Raw genomic sequence first — 12,286 nt, 5'->3', positions numbered from 1 at the left:
ATGAAAATTTTAAATGCCGAATATATAGAAAGGTAATGCATTACTGCCTTGGTATTCTGACAAATTCATGTTGATTTTGATAAAGCAGTTCTATTCCTTTATGACTATCGAGAAGCAAACTCTATAACGTTTCACCGACGTTTCAGAAACGTAGCTACAAAATGTTGTGTGATGTCCAATGCACAACGTTTTCACAACGTTGTGAAATAACGTTGCACGTTGACGTTATAACAACGTTGTGACAACGTAATATCACGACGTTACCAATCCACAACCTTTCCACAACGTTGTGACAACGTCGTGTGTTAGCTATACCAGCTCTACAGACACAGACTCTCTTAAAGGCTTACTTACTTATTTACTTTGGAGATTTAACGTGCGCTTCCGACTGATGCGTATTTCGCACACGGGCCCGGCCAGGCCATTTCATGTGTTTCCGAAAGGGACGAAAGTGGTGTTTGCAACCTTTAGGGGGCTTTAGGGGCTGCTTATATAGAATTTTAGGGAATTTTGAGATTTGGAATAGATGCCGATGGGGTTGGGGAGGAGAACTAAGGGAGCTGGGTATCGTGGGTGTTTGTTTGTTTATGTGATTTTGATTTGGTAGATTATTGTGTTTTTAGATGCGTGTTATTAGTTCCGTTTTGATTAAGAATACGCCTAAGGCCTTGAAGTTTTCTAGTATATGTTGTGGGTTTAGTATTGCTTCTAGAGTGAGAGGGGCGGTCGGGTAGCCTAGTGGTTTAAGCGTTAGCTCGTCACGCCGAAGACCCGGGTTCGATTCCCCACATGGGTACAATGTGTGAAGCCCATTCCTGGTGTCCCCCGCCGTGATATTGCTGGAATATTGCTAAAAGCGGCGTAAAACCATACTCACTCACTCTAGAGTGAGAGCCTTGTTTAGATTGAGGGTGGTTTGTAATGCGGTTCGATGTGTTAGGTAGTGTGTGCAGTGGATGAGTGCGTGTTCAGGGGTATCTAGTTGTTTGCAGTTACCTGTAGTATGTTTTTTTCTTCGGTTATTTAGGTTTGTTGTGTCCTGTTATGAGTTAAGTGAACACTTTGTCGATTTTTTTTATGGATGGAGAATTTTTGGTTTGGCTATTTGAGTTTAGATATAGGTTATGCCAATTTTTGGTGATGTTTTGCTTGTTAACACTTTTAATTTCTGGTTTTGAGATGGGTAAGTTTAAGCTTATTTCTGGGATTTTGAGGGATAGTTTAGCGGCTTTATCGGCGTTTTCATTACCGTATATTCCTACGTACGTGGGCGGGTATCCACAAGAAGGTTATTTGTTTGCCTGCCTTAGTTAGGTCGTTGGAGCTTTTAAGTATTTGATTTATTAATTTAGGTCGGTTTTGGGTATTTTTGTTTTGGAGGGCTTGCAGTCCACTTAGGGAGTCGGTAAGTATTAGGATTTTTGGGGTGGTTTTTGGATTCTTGATTATGGAGGGCTGAGGCCATGCCCATTAGTTCTGCCGTGAATATTGATTGGTTGTTTGGGAGTCGGAAGGATTGTGTGGTTTTAGTTGGTTGTGTGGTATGGACTCCGAAACCTGTGTGTTTGGAGGTCGGATCTGAGGATCCGTCCGTGTAAATGTGACACCAATTTGGCCAATTTTCGTGTATGTATGCTAGTGTGGTGGTTTAGCTATGTTTGGGTTTGTTTGTTTATTTATTTGGCTAGCTAGTGTTGTGTCTATTTTGGGTATTTTAAGTTTAGGGGATGAAGACATTTGATTGTTTGCACTTTTGTTTAAGATTTTTAATTTGCTGTTTAGGCATTTAGGTAGTTTGTTATTCTTTGGGATATTGGGGTAAGTAAGGGGTGTTTACGAGCTAGAGCTTGGTTTTTGGGGCTGATGTTTGGGTTTATTAATTTTTGGATGAGAGGGTTTGATTGGGACGCGGCCCAGAAATTTAAGCTTAACTGTTCCCTGCGTAGACTTAGTGGCATTTCTCCTGTTAAGGCCTGAAGTGAGGTGTAGGAGGTGCCATGTTGGATGCCTGTAATTAGTGTGAGAGCGTGATATTGTATTGAGTCAGATAGAGAGTTGTTAAGGGTGTTGTATATGGCGCAGCCGTAGTCTAGTTTTGATCTAATTAGTGATATGAAGAGAGAGAGGAAGTTATCTTTAGAGGCTCCCCAGTTAGAGCCAGTTAGGCATCTTAGGGTGTTTAGGTCTTTACTGCATTTAGTTACTAAGACAAAGTTGTTATGGATGAGCAACTTCTTTATTACAATTGGGCGACGTTTCGGTGTAGATTCTAACACCGTTATCAAGCAAATGATGTACAAACTACTTACTTACTTACTTTGGAGATTTAACGTGCGCTTTCCGACTGATGCGTATTTCGCACACGGTGTGCAAACTAGGCATGAGCATGATATATATACATAACAATAGATAGATGTTTATATAACAGATAAGGTTGATGTACACTGATTGATAGGTAGTTATGATAAGACAAGTTTATACAAGAGATAGGGTTGCCACTCAAAGAAGATGCATTTAGTTGTTAGGTTTTGGATGTGAGCATCCCAGGTGAGATGTTCATCGAAAATAAGTCCTAAGAATTTGGTTTGTTTTTGAAATTTGATTGTTTGGTTGTTTAGCTGGGTTTAGCTCTCAAAGGCAAGAAGGTGCAGGCTATATAATGCAGGCATGGCCCGTTATGTATCATTCAATCATAAGTAATCTTTCTCACCTTCTTATTTAAGGCATAATGAGGGATAATCTATTGTGATGCAGTGTGGAATGTTAATTTATTGTGACTAAGGCTAATCCCTTACTTCCAGATACTAGTATTAATTGGCATGTCTCACGCACCAACAACTCACAAGGGATCAATCCTTGTTTAAACGCGAAGAGATACAGTATACTAATCAACTAATTGAGGGTTAAATGACATTTGTTTACTTAGTGCGTGATATTATCCTTTTCATGTCTAATTAGAAAGAGTAAATCTTCAGAAAGGGTAAGCATGCCCAACACTACCGGTATTGAATGGTGTTGTCTTAATACACTAATGAAGCTATAATACTAACACGTTGCTAAAGGGTTATACCAACACACATTCATGAGTTCCAAAGTGGGAGAGGCCAGCCGCAATTGCTAAGGCAGAAGACAACCTCTTAAACACTTAAAGAAACAACAACAACGAAGGGTTATCGGAATAAACTTGAATTTGATGTTCCTCCTTGCACGAGCATATACATGGATATGCATTATGAATTTGAAATGCAGTTGTAAATAACAGTTAATACGGAAGTACAAGGAAGCATTGAAGAAGGCTCAGTTAATGTCCTCCGAGGAAAGCAACTTCAACAGAGACGGCATCAAGATTTAAACCGTACGGCCAAAGAACTCAGTTGAGGGAACTTCAAATGGCGAAGAGGCTCGCTAATGAGACCAACGCAAATAAGCTGGACAGTGCAGCAGTCTTCCCTAAGGCGTAAGAAAACATTTTTGACATGAAGAAGGATCTGTCAAGAGTCAACACAGAGTATGGAATGCTGTAGACATTGGGTGTGGGTGTGGGGCTTTATGTAGCGTATTTGAAAGAATTATGTATGTATGAATGTTCTGATTTCAAGAACTAAATTACCAGTTTTAGTAACGTAATGTAATATATGTTGGTGGGTGAGTGACTGAATGAGTATATTTGCGTAAGTGTGTCTTCGTGGTATTTCTATGGGTGTACATCCACATGTATATGTGATTGTATGTGAATATGTATTTTGTTCATTTTGTGGTAGATACTGGTTTGTAAATTTGTTAGGCGTTCATATGCTATCAACTGTGCTTTTTATAAAAAAAAGATTCTCTACATATTTTACTGTGTCTCGCAAGCCTAAATGGTTAAGTGCTTAAATAGTGACACATAAATAAACCACTTTCTTCCTTTTGTTCATTTTCAGTATGCTGTGTATAACTTCCTGAAGTTTCATTGCTTGATGACTGGAGATACGGTATGAGAAATGAGTATACAATTTGAGAAAAATACTTTCAAAAATGTACTACCCACGACGGGACTCGAACCCGCAATCCCCGGCTATCAACACTGTCTTTGCATAGGAGGCCGGTGCCTTATCCATTGGACCCATGGGCTTGGGAAAAACATTTTTCTACACTTCAGATAACAAACTCTTTTAAACAGTGCAACACCCGAATTTCTTGATGACTGGAGATACAGTATGTTTTCTCTACACTGGTGCGCGTTAAAGAAAGCGATTACAAATCTATTTGTGTTAAATATAAAGCAAATGTGAGTGTCATTTTTTAAAGTGTCTACCGTTTGTCAAGGTCAGTTTAAGAAAAGACTTTCAAAAATGTACTACCCACGCCGGGACTCGAACCCGCAATCCCCGGCTATCAACACTGTCTTTGTTTAAACAGTGCAACACCCGACTTTCTTGATGACTCGAGATACAATATGTTTTCTCTACACTGGTGCGCGTTAAAGAGAGCGATTACAAATCTATTTCTGTTAAATATGAAGCAAATGTGAGTGCTATTTTCTTACAGTGTCTACCGTTTGTCAAGGTCAATTTAAGAAAAGACTTGTAAAAATGTACTACCCACGGGACTCGAATCCGCAATCTCCTGCTATAAACACTGTTTTTGCATAGGAGGCCGGTGCCTGATCGATTGTGCCACGTGGGCTTGACAAATACAAGCTGTTTTCTACATTTGGGATAACAAACTCTTCTAAACAGTTCAACACCCGAAATTCTGGATGACTCGAGATACAATATGTTTTCTCTACACTGGTGCGCGTTAAAGAGAGCGATTACAAATCTATTTCTGTTAAATATTCAGCAAATGTGAGTGTCATTTCTTACAGTGTCTACCGTTTGTCAAGGTCAATTTAAGAAAAGACTTTCAAAAATATACTACCCACGACGGGACTCGAACCCGCAATCCCCGGCTATCAACACTGACTTTGCGTAGGAGGCCGGTGCCTTATCCATTGGGCCACGTGGGCTTGGCAAATACAAGCTGTTTTCTACATTTGGGATAACAAACTCTTCTAAACAGTTCAACACCCGAATTTCTTGATGACTCGAGATACAATATGTTTTCTCTACACTGGTGCGCGTTAAAGAGAGCGATTACAAATCCATTTCTGTTAAATATGAAGCAAATGTGAGTGCCATTTTCTTACAGTGTCTACCGTTTGTCAAGGTCAATTTAATAAAAGACTTTCAAAAATATACTACCCACGACGGGACTCGAATCCGCAATCCCCGGCTATCAACACTGTCTTTGCATAGGAGGCCGGTGCCTGATCGATTGTGCCACGTGGGCTTGACAAATACAAGCTGTTTTCTACACTTGGGATAACAAACTCTTCTAAACAGTGCAACACCCGAATTTCTTGATGACTCGAGATACAATATGTTTTCTCTACACTGGTGCGCGTTAAGGAAAGCGATTACAAATACATGTGTGTTAAATATTCAGCAAATGTGAGTGTCATTTCTTACAGTGTATACCGTTTGTCAAGGTCAATTTAAGAAAAGACTTTCAAAAATTTACTACCCACGACGGGACTCGAACCCGCAATCCCCGGCTATCAACACTGACTTTGCGTAGGAGGCCGGTGCCTTATCCATTGGGCCACGTGGGCTTGGGAAATACAAGCTGTTTTCTACAGTTGGGATAACAAACTCTTCTAAACAGTTCAACACCCGAATTTCTTGATGACTCGAGATACAATATGTTTTCTCAACACTGGTGCGCGTTAAAGAGAGCGATTACAAATCCATTTCTGTTAAATATGAAGCAAATGTGAGTGCCATTTTGTTAAAGTGTCTACCGTTTGTCAAGGTCAATTTAATAAAAGACTTTCAAAAATATACTACCCACGACGGGACTCGAATCCGCAATCCCCGGCTATCAACACTTTCTTTGTTTAAACAGTGCAACACCCGAATTTCTTGATGACTGGAGATACAATATGTTTTCTCTACACTGGTGCGCGTTAAAAACAGCGATTACAAATCCATTTATGTTAAATATTCAGCAAATGTGGGTGTCATTTCTTACAGTGTCTACCGTTTGTCAAGGTCAATTTAAGAAAAGACTTTCAAAAATATACTACCCACGACGGGACTCGAACCCGCAATCCCCGGCTATCAACACTGACTTTGCGTAGGAGGCCGGTGCCTTATCCATTGGGCCACGTGGGCTTGACAAATAACAGCTGTTTTCTACGTTTGGGATAACAAACTCTTCTAAACAGTTCAACACCCGAATTTCTTGATGACTCGAGATACAATATGTTTTCTCTACACTGGTGCGCGTTAAAGAGAGCGATTACAAATCTATTTCTGTTAAATATGAAGCAAATGTGAGTGCTATTTTCTTACAGTGTCTACCGTTTGTCAAGGTCAATTTAAGAAAAGACTTGTAAAAATGTACTACCCACGGGACTCGAATCCGCAATCTCCTGCTATAAACACTGTTTTTGCATAGGAGGCCGGTGCCTGATCGATTGTGCCACGTGGGCTTGACAAATACAAGCTGTTTTCTACATTTGGGATAACAAACTCTTCTAAACAGTTCAACACCCGAAATTCTGGATGACTCGAGATACAATATGTTTTCTCTACACTGGTGCGCGTTAAAGAGAGCGATTACAAATCTATTTCTGTTAAATATTCAGCAAATGTGAGTGCCATTTTGTTAAAGTGTCTACCGTTTGTCAAGGTCAATTTAAGAAAAGACTTTCAAAAATATACTACCCACGACGGGACTCGAATCCGCAATCCCCGGCTATCAACACTTTCTTTGTTTAAACAGTGCAACACCCGAATTTCTTGATGACTGGAGATACAATATGTTTTCTCTACACTGGTGCGCGTTAAAAACAGCGATTACAAATCCATTTATGTTAAATATTCAGCAAATGTGGGTGTCATTTCTTACAGTGTCTACCGTTTGTCAAGGTCAATTTAAGAAAAGACTTTCAAAAATATACTACCCACGACGGGACTCGAACCCGCAATCCCCGGCTATCAACACTGACTTTGCGTAGGAGGCCGGTGCCTTATCCATTGGGCCACGTGGGCTTGACAAATAACAGCTGTTTTCTACGTTTGGGATAACAAACTCTTCTAAACAGTTCAACACCCGAATTTCTTGATGACTCGAGATACAATATGTTTTCTCTACACTGGTGCGCGTTAAAGAGAGCGATTACAAATCTATTTCTGTTAAATATGAAGCAAATGTGAGTGCTATTTTCTTACAGTGTCTACCGTTTGTCAAGGTCAATTTAAGAAAAGACTTGTAAAAATGTACTACCCACGGGACTCGAATCCGCAATCTCCTGCTATAAACACTGTTTTTGCATAGGAGGCCGGTGCCTGATCGATTGTGCCACGTGGGCTTGACAAATACAAGCTGTTTTCTACATTTGGGATAACAAACTCTTCTAAACAGTTCAACACCCGAAATTCTGGATGACTCGAGATACAATATGTTTTCTCTACACTGGTGCGCGTTAAAGAGAGCGATTACAAATCTATTTCTGTTAAATATTCAGCAAATGTGAGTGTCATTTCTTACAGTGTCTACCGTTTGTCAAGGTCAATTTAAGAAAAGACTTTCAAAAATATACTACCCACGACGGGACTCGAACCCGCAATCCCCGGCTATCAACACTGACTTTGCGTAGGAGGCCGGTGCCTTATCCATTGGGCCACGTGGGCTTGACAAATAACAGCTGTTTTCTACGTTTGGGATAACAAACTCTTCTAAACAGTTCAACACCCGAATTTCTTGATGACTCGAGATACAATATGTTTTCTCTACACTGGTGCGCGTTAAAGAGAGCGATTACAAATCTATTTCTGTTAAATATGAAGCAAATGTGAGTGCCATTTTCTTACAGTGTCTACCGTTTGTCAAGGTCAATTTAAGAAAAGACTTGTAAAAATGTACTACCCACGGGACTCGAATCCGCAATCTCCTGCTATAAACACTGTTTTTGCATAGGAGGCCGGTGCCTGATCGATTGTGCCACGTGGGCTTGACAAATACAAGCTGTTTTCTACATTTGGGATAACAAACTCTTCTAAACAGTGCAACACCCGAATTTCGGGGTGACTGGAGACACAATATGTTTTCTCTACACTGGTGCGCGTTAAAAACAGCGATTACAAATCCATTTATGTTAAATATTCAGCAAATGTGAGTGTCATTTCTTACAGTGTCTACCGTTTGTCAAGGTCAATTCAAGAAAAGACTTTCAAAAATATACTACCCACGACGGGACTCGAACCCGCAATCCCCGGCTATCAACACTGACTTTGCGTAGGAGGCCGGTGCCTTATCCATTGGGCCACGTGGGCTTGACAAATAACAGCTGTTTTCTACGTTTGGGATAACAAACTCTTCTAAACAGTTCAACACCCGAATTTCTTGATGACTCGAGATACAATATGTTTTCTCTACACTGGTGCGCGTTAAAGAGAGCGATTACAAATCTATTTCTGTTAAATATGAAGCAAATGTGAGTGCCATTTTCTTACAGTGTCTACCGTTTGTCAAGGTCAATTCAAGAAAAGACTTGTAAAAATGTACTACCCACGGGACTCGAATCCGCAATCTCCTCCTATAAACACTGTCTTTGCATAGGAGGCCGGTGCCTGATCGATTGTGCCACGTGGGCTTGACAAATACAAGCTGTTTTCTACATTTGGGATAACAAACTCTTCTAAACAGTGCAACACCCGAATTTCTGGATGACTGGAGACACAATATGTTTTCTCTACACTGGTGCGCGTTAAAAACAGCGATTACAAATCCATTTATGTTAAATATTCAGCAAATGTGGGTGTCATTTCTTACAGTGTCTACCGTTTGTCAAGGTCAATTCAAGAAAAGACTTTCAAAAATATACTACCCACGACGGGACTCGAACCCGCAATCCCCGGATCATATGGTGCCGGTGCCTTATCCATTGGGCCACGTGGGCTTGACAAATAACAGCTGTTTTCTACGTTTGGGCTAACAAACTCTTCTAAACAGTTCAACACCCGAATTTCTTGATGACTCGAGATACAATATGTTTTCTCTACACTGGTGCGCGTTAAAGTGAGCGATTACAAATCTATTTCTGTTAAATATGAAGCAAATGTGAGTGCCATTTTCTTACACTGTCTACCGTTTGTCAAGGTCAATTCAAGAAAAGACTTGTAAAAATGTACTACCCACGGGACTCGAATCCGCAATCTCCTGCTATCAACACTGTCTTTGCATAGGAGGCCGGTGCCTGATCGATTGTGCCACGTGGGCTTGACAAATAGCAGCTGTTTTCTACATTTGGGATAACAAACTCTTCTAAACAGTGCAACACCCGAATTTCTTGATGACTGGAGATACAATATGTTTTCTCTACACTGGTGCGCGTTAAAGAGAGCGATTACAAATCTATTTCTGTTAAATATGAAGCAAATGTGAGTGCTATTTTCTTACAGTGTCTACCGTTTGTCAAGGTCAATTTAACAAAAGACTTTCAAAAATATACTACCCACGACGGGACTCGAACCCGCAATCCCCGGCTATCAACACTGTCTTTGTTTAGGAGGCCGGTGCCTTATCCATTGGGCCACGTGGGCTTGGCAAATACAAGCAGTTTTCTACATTTGGGATAACAAACTCTTCTAAACAGTGCAACACCCGAATTTCTGGATGACTGGAGATACAATATGTTTTCTCTACACTGGTGCGCGTTAAAAACAGCGATTACAAATCCATTTATGTTAAATATGAAGCAAATGTGAGTGTCATTTCTTACAGTGTCTACCGTTTGTCAAGGTCAATTTAAGAAAAGACTTTCAAAAATATACTACCCACGACGGGACTCGAACCCGCAATCCCCGGCTATCAACACTGACTTTGCGTAGGAGGCCGGTGCCTTATCCATTGGGCCACGTGGGCTTGACAAATAACAGCTGTTTTCTACGTTTGGGATAACAAACTCTTCTAAACAGTTCAACACCCGAATTTCTTGATGACTCGAGATACAATATGTTTTCTCTACACTGGTGCGCGTTAAAGAGAGCGATTACAAATCTATTTCTGTTAAATATGAAGCAAATGTGAGTGCCATTTTCTTACAGTGTCTACCGTTTGTCAAGGTCAATTCAAGAAAAGACTTGTAAAAATGTACTACCCACGGGACTCGAATCCGCAATCTCCTCCTATAAACACTGTCTTTGCATAGGAGGCCGGTGCCTGATCGATTGTGCCACGTGGGCTTGACAAATACAAGCTGTTTTCTACATTTGGGATAACAAACTCTTCTAAACAGTTCAACACCCGAATTTCTTGATGACTCGAGATACAATATATTTCTCTACACTGGTGCGCGTTAAAGAGAGCGATTACAAATCCATTTCTGTTAAATATGAAGCAAATGTGAGTGCTATTTTCTTACAGTGTCTACCGTTTGTCAAGGTCAATTTAAGAAAAGACTTGTAAAAATGTACTACCCACGGGACTCGAATCCGCAATCTCCTGCTATAAACACTGTCTTTGCATAGGAGGCCGGTGCCTGATCGATTGTGCCACGTGGGCTTGACAAATACAAGCTGTTTTCTACATTTGGGATAACAAACTCTTCTAAACAGTGCAACACCCGAATTTCTGGATGACTGGAGACACAATATGTTTTCTCTACACTGGTGCGCGTTAAAAACAGCGATTACAAATCCATTTATGTTAAATATTCAGCAAATGTGAGTGTCATTTCTTACAGTGTCTACCGTTTGTCAAGGTCAATTCAAGAAAAGACTTTCAAAAATATACTACCCACGACGGGACTCGAACCCGCAATCCCCGGCTATCAACACTGACTTTGCTTAGGAGGCCGGTGCCTTATCCATTGGGCCACGTGGGCTTGACAAATAACAGCTGTTTTCTACGTTTGGGATAACAAACTCTTCTAAACAGTTCAACACCCGAATTTCTTGATGACTCGAGATACAATATGTTTTCTCTACACTGGTGCGCGTTAAGGAAAGCGATTACAAATACATGTGTGTTAAATATTCAGCAAATGTGAGTGTCATTTCTTACAGTGTCTACCGTTTGTCAAGGTCAATTTAAGAAAAGACTTTCAAAAATATACTACCCACGACGGGACTCGAACCCGCAAACCCCGGCTATCAACACTGTCTTTGTTTAGGAGGCCGGTGCCTTATCCATTGGGCCACGTGGGCTTGGCAAATAGAAGCTGTTTTCTACATTTGGGATAACAAACTCTTCTAAACAGTTCAACACCCGAATTTCTGGATGACTGGAGACACAATATGTTTTCTCTACACTGGTGCGCGTTAAAAACAGCGATTACAAATCCATTTATGTTAAATATTCAGCAAATGTGAGTGTCATTTCTTACAGTGTCTACCGTTTGTCAAGGTCAATTCAAGAAAAGACTTTCAAAAATATACTACCCACGACGGGACTCGAACCCGCAATCCCCGGCTATCAACACTGACTTTGCGTAGGAGGCCGGTGCCTTATCCATTGGGCCACGTGGGCTTGACAAATAACAGCTGTTTTCTACGTTTGGGATAACAAACTCTTCTAAACAGTTCAACACCCGAATTTCTTGATGACTCGAGATACAATATGTTTTCTCTACACTGGTGCGCGTTAAGGAAAGCGATTACAAATACATGTGTGTTAAATATTCAGCAAATGTGAGTGTCATTTCTTACAGTGTCTACCGTTTGTCAAGGTCAATTTAACAAAAGACTTTCAAAAATATACTACCCACGCCGGGACTCGAACCCGCAATCCCCGGCTATCAACACTGACTTTGCGTAGCAGGCCGGTGCCTTATCCATTGGGCCACGTGGGCTTGACAAATAAGAGCTGTTTTCTACGTTTGGGAGAACAAACTCTTCTAAACAGTGCAACACCCGAATTTCTGGATGACTGGAGACACAATATGTTTTCTCTACACTGGTGCGCGTTAAAAACCACGATTACAAATCTATTTGTGTTAAATATTTAGCAAATGTGAGTGTCATTTCTTATAGTGTCTACCGTTTGTCAAGGTCAATTTAAGAAAAGACTTTCAAAAATATACTACACACGACGGGACTCGAACCCGCAATCCCCGGCTATCAACACTGACTTTGTGTAGGAGGCCGGTGCCTTTTTTTTTTTTTTTCTTGATAAAATTTATTCACAGGAATATAATACAAACGCAGACAGTGCTGACACTGCCACCACAAAGATAAAAAGGGTATCACAGAAGTTG

General features: G+C 40.6%; 12 non-coding genes across 12 annotated transcripts; all 12 read right to left on the bottom strand.

Moving 5' to 3' along the window:
- Positions 1 to 4,899: 4,899 nt before the first annotated feature.
- Positions 4,900 to 4,990, bottom strand: Trnar-ccu (transfer RNA arginine (anticodon CCU)). Its single transcript is given in 2 exon segments — positions 4,900 to 4,935; positions 4,954 to 4,990. It is a non-coding gene; the product is annotated as a tRNA-Arg (tRNA).
- A 554-nt stretch (positions 4,991 to 5,544) lies between these two features.
- On the bottom strand, positions 5,545 to 5,635 carry Trnar-ccu (transfer RNA arginine (anticodon CCU)). The gene is given in 2 exon segments: positions 5,545 to 5,580; positions 5,599 to 5,635. It is a non-coding gene; the product is annotated as a tRNA-Arg (tRNA).
- Positions 5,636 to 6,106: 471 nt separating this feature from the next.
- Trnar-ccu (transfer RNA arginine (anticodon CCU)) lies at positions 6,107 to 6,197 on the bottom strand. The gene is given in 2 exon segments: positions 6,107 to 6,142; positions 6,161 to 6,197. It is a non-coding gene; the product is annotated as a tRNA-Arg (tRNA).
- Positions 6,198 to 6,988: 791 nt separating this feature from the next.
- On the bottom strand, positions 6,989 to 7,079 carry Trnar-ccu (transfer RNA arginine (anticodon CCU)). Its single transcript is given in 2 exon segments — positions 6,989 to 7,024; positions 7,043 to 7,079. It is a non-coding gene; the product is annotated as a tRNA-Arg (tRNA).
- A 551-nt stretch (positions 7,080 to 7,630) lies between these two features.
- On the bottom strand, positions 7,631 to 7,721 carry Trnar-ccu (transfer RNA arginine (anticodon CCU)). The gene is given in 2 exon segments: positions 7,631 to 7,666; positions 7,685 to 7,721. It is a non-coding gene; the product is annotated as a tRNA-Arg (tRNA).
- Positions 7,722 to 8,272: 551 nt separating this feature from the next.
- Trnar-ccu (transfer RNA arginine (anticodon CCU)) lies at positions 8,273 to 8,363 on the bottom strand. Its single transcript is given in 2 exon segments — positions 8,273 to 8,308; positions 8,327 to 8,363. It is a non-coding gene; the product is annotated as a tRNA-Arg (tRNA).
- Positions 8,364 to 9,541: 1,178 nt separating this feature from the next.
- Positions 9,542 to 9,632, bottom strand: Trnar-ccu (transfer RNA arginine (anticodon CCU)). Its single transcript is given in 2 exon segments — positions 9,542 to 9,577; positions 9,596 to 9,632. It is a non-coding gene; the product is annotated as a tRNA-Arg (tRNA).
- A 231-nt stretch (positions 9,633 to 9,863) lies between these two features.
- Positions 9,864 to 9,954, bottom strand: Trnar-ccu (transfer RNA arginine (anticodon CCU)). Its single transcript is given in 2 exon segments — positions 9,864 to 9,899; positions 9,918 to 9,954. It is a non-coding gene; the product is annotated as a tRNA-Arg (tRNA).
- An 870-nt stretch (positions 9,955 to 10,824) lies between these two features.
- On the bottom strand, positions 10,825 to 10,915 carry Trnar-ccu (transfer RNA arginine (anticodon CCU)). Its single transcript is given in 2 exon segments — positions 10,825 to 10,860; positions 10,879 to 10,915. It is a non-coding gene; the product is annotated as a tRNA-Arg (tRNA).
- Positions 10,916 to 11,146: 231 nt separating this feature from the next.
- On the bottom strand, positions 11,147 to 11,237 carry Trnar-ccu (transfer RNA arginine (anticodon CCU)). Its single transcript is given in 2 exon segments — positions 11,147 to 11,182; positions 11,201 to 11,237. It is a non-coding gene; the product is annotated as a tRNA-Arg (tRNA).
- A 231-nt stretch (positions 11,238 to 11,468) lies between these two features.
- Trnar-ccu (transfer RNA arginine (anticodon CCU)) lies at positions 11,469 to 11,559 on the bottom strand. Its single transcript is given in 2 exon segments — positions 11,469 to 11,504; positions 11,523 to 11,559. It is a non-coding gene; the product is annotated as a tRNA-Arg (tRNA).
- A 231-nt stretch (positions 11,560 to 11,790) lies between these two features.
- Trnas-gcu (transfer RNA serine (anticodon GCU)) lies at positions 11,791 to 11,881 on the bottom strand. Its single transcript is given in 2 exon segments — positions 11,791 to 11,826; positions 11,845 to 11,881. It is a non-coding gene; the product is annotated as a tRNA-Ser (tRNA).
- Between the last annotated feature and the right edge of the window lie 405 nt (positions 11,882 to 12,286).

The sequence above is a fragment of the Haliotis cracherodii genome, unplaced genomic scaffold (assembly GCF_022045235.1).
Source record: "Haliotis cracherodii isolate W230 unplaced genomic scaffold, xgHalCrac1.p SCAF_1, whole genome shotgun sequence".
Classification (NCBI taxonomy): domain Eukaryota; kingdom Metazoa; phylum Mollusca; class Gastropoda; order Lepetellida; family Haliotidae; genus Haliotis; species Haliotis cracherodii.
Note: the sequence above shows the minus strand (reverse complement) of the source record. Positions and strands in the feature narration are given on the sequence as shown.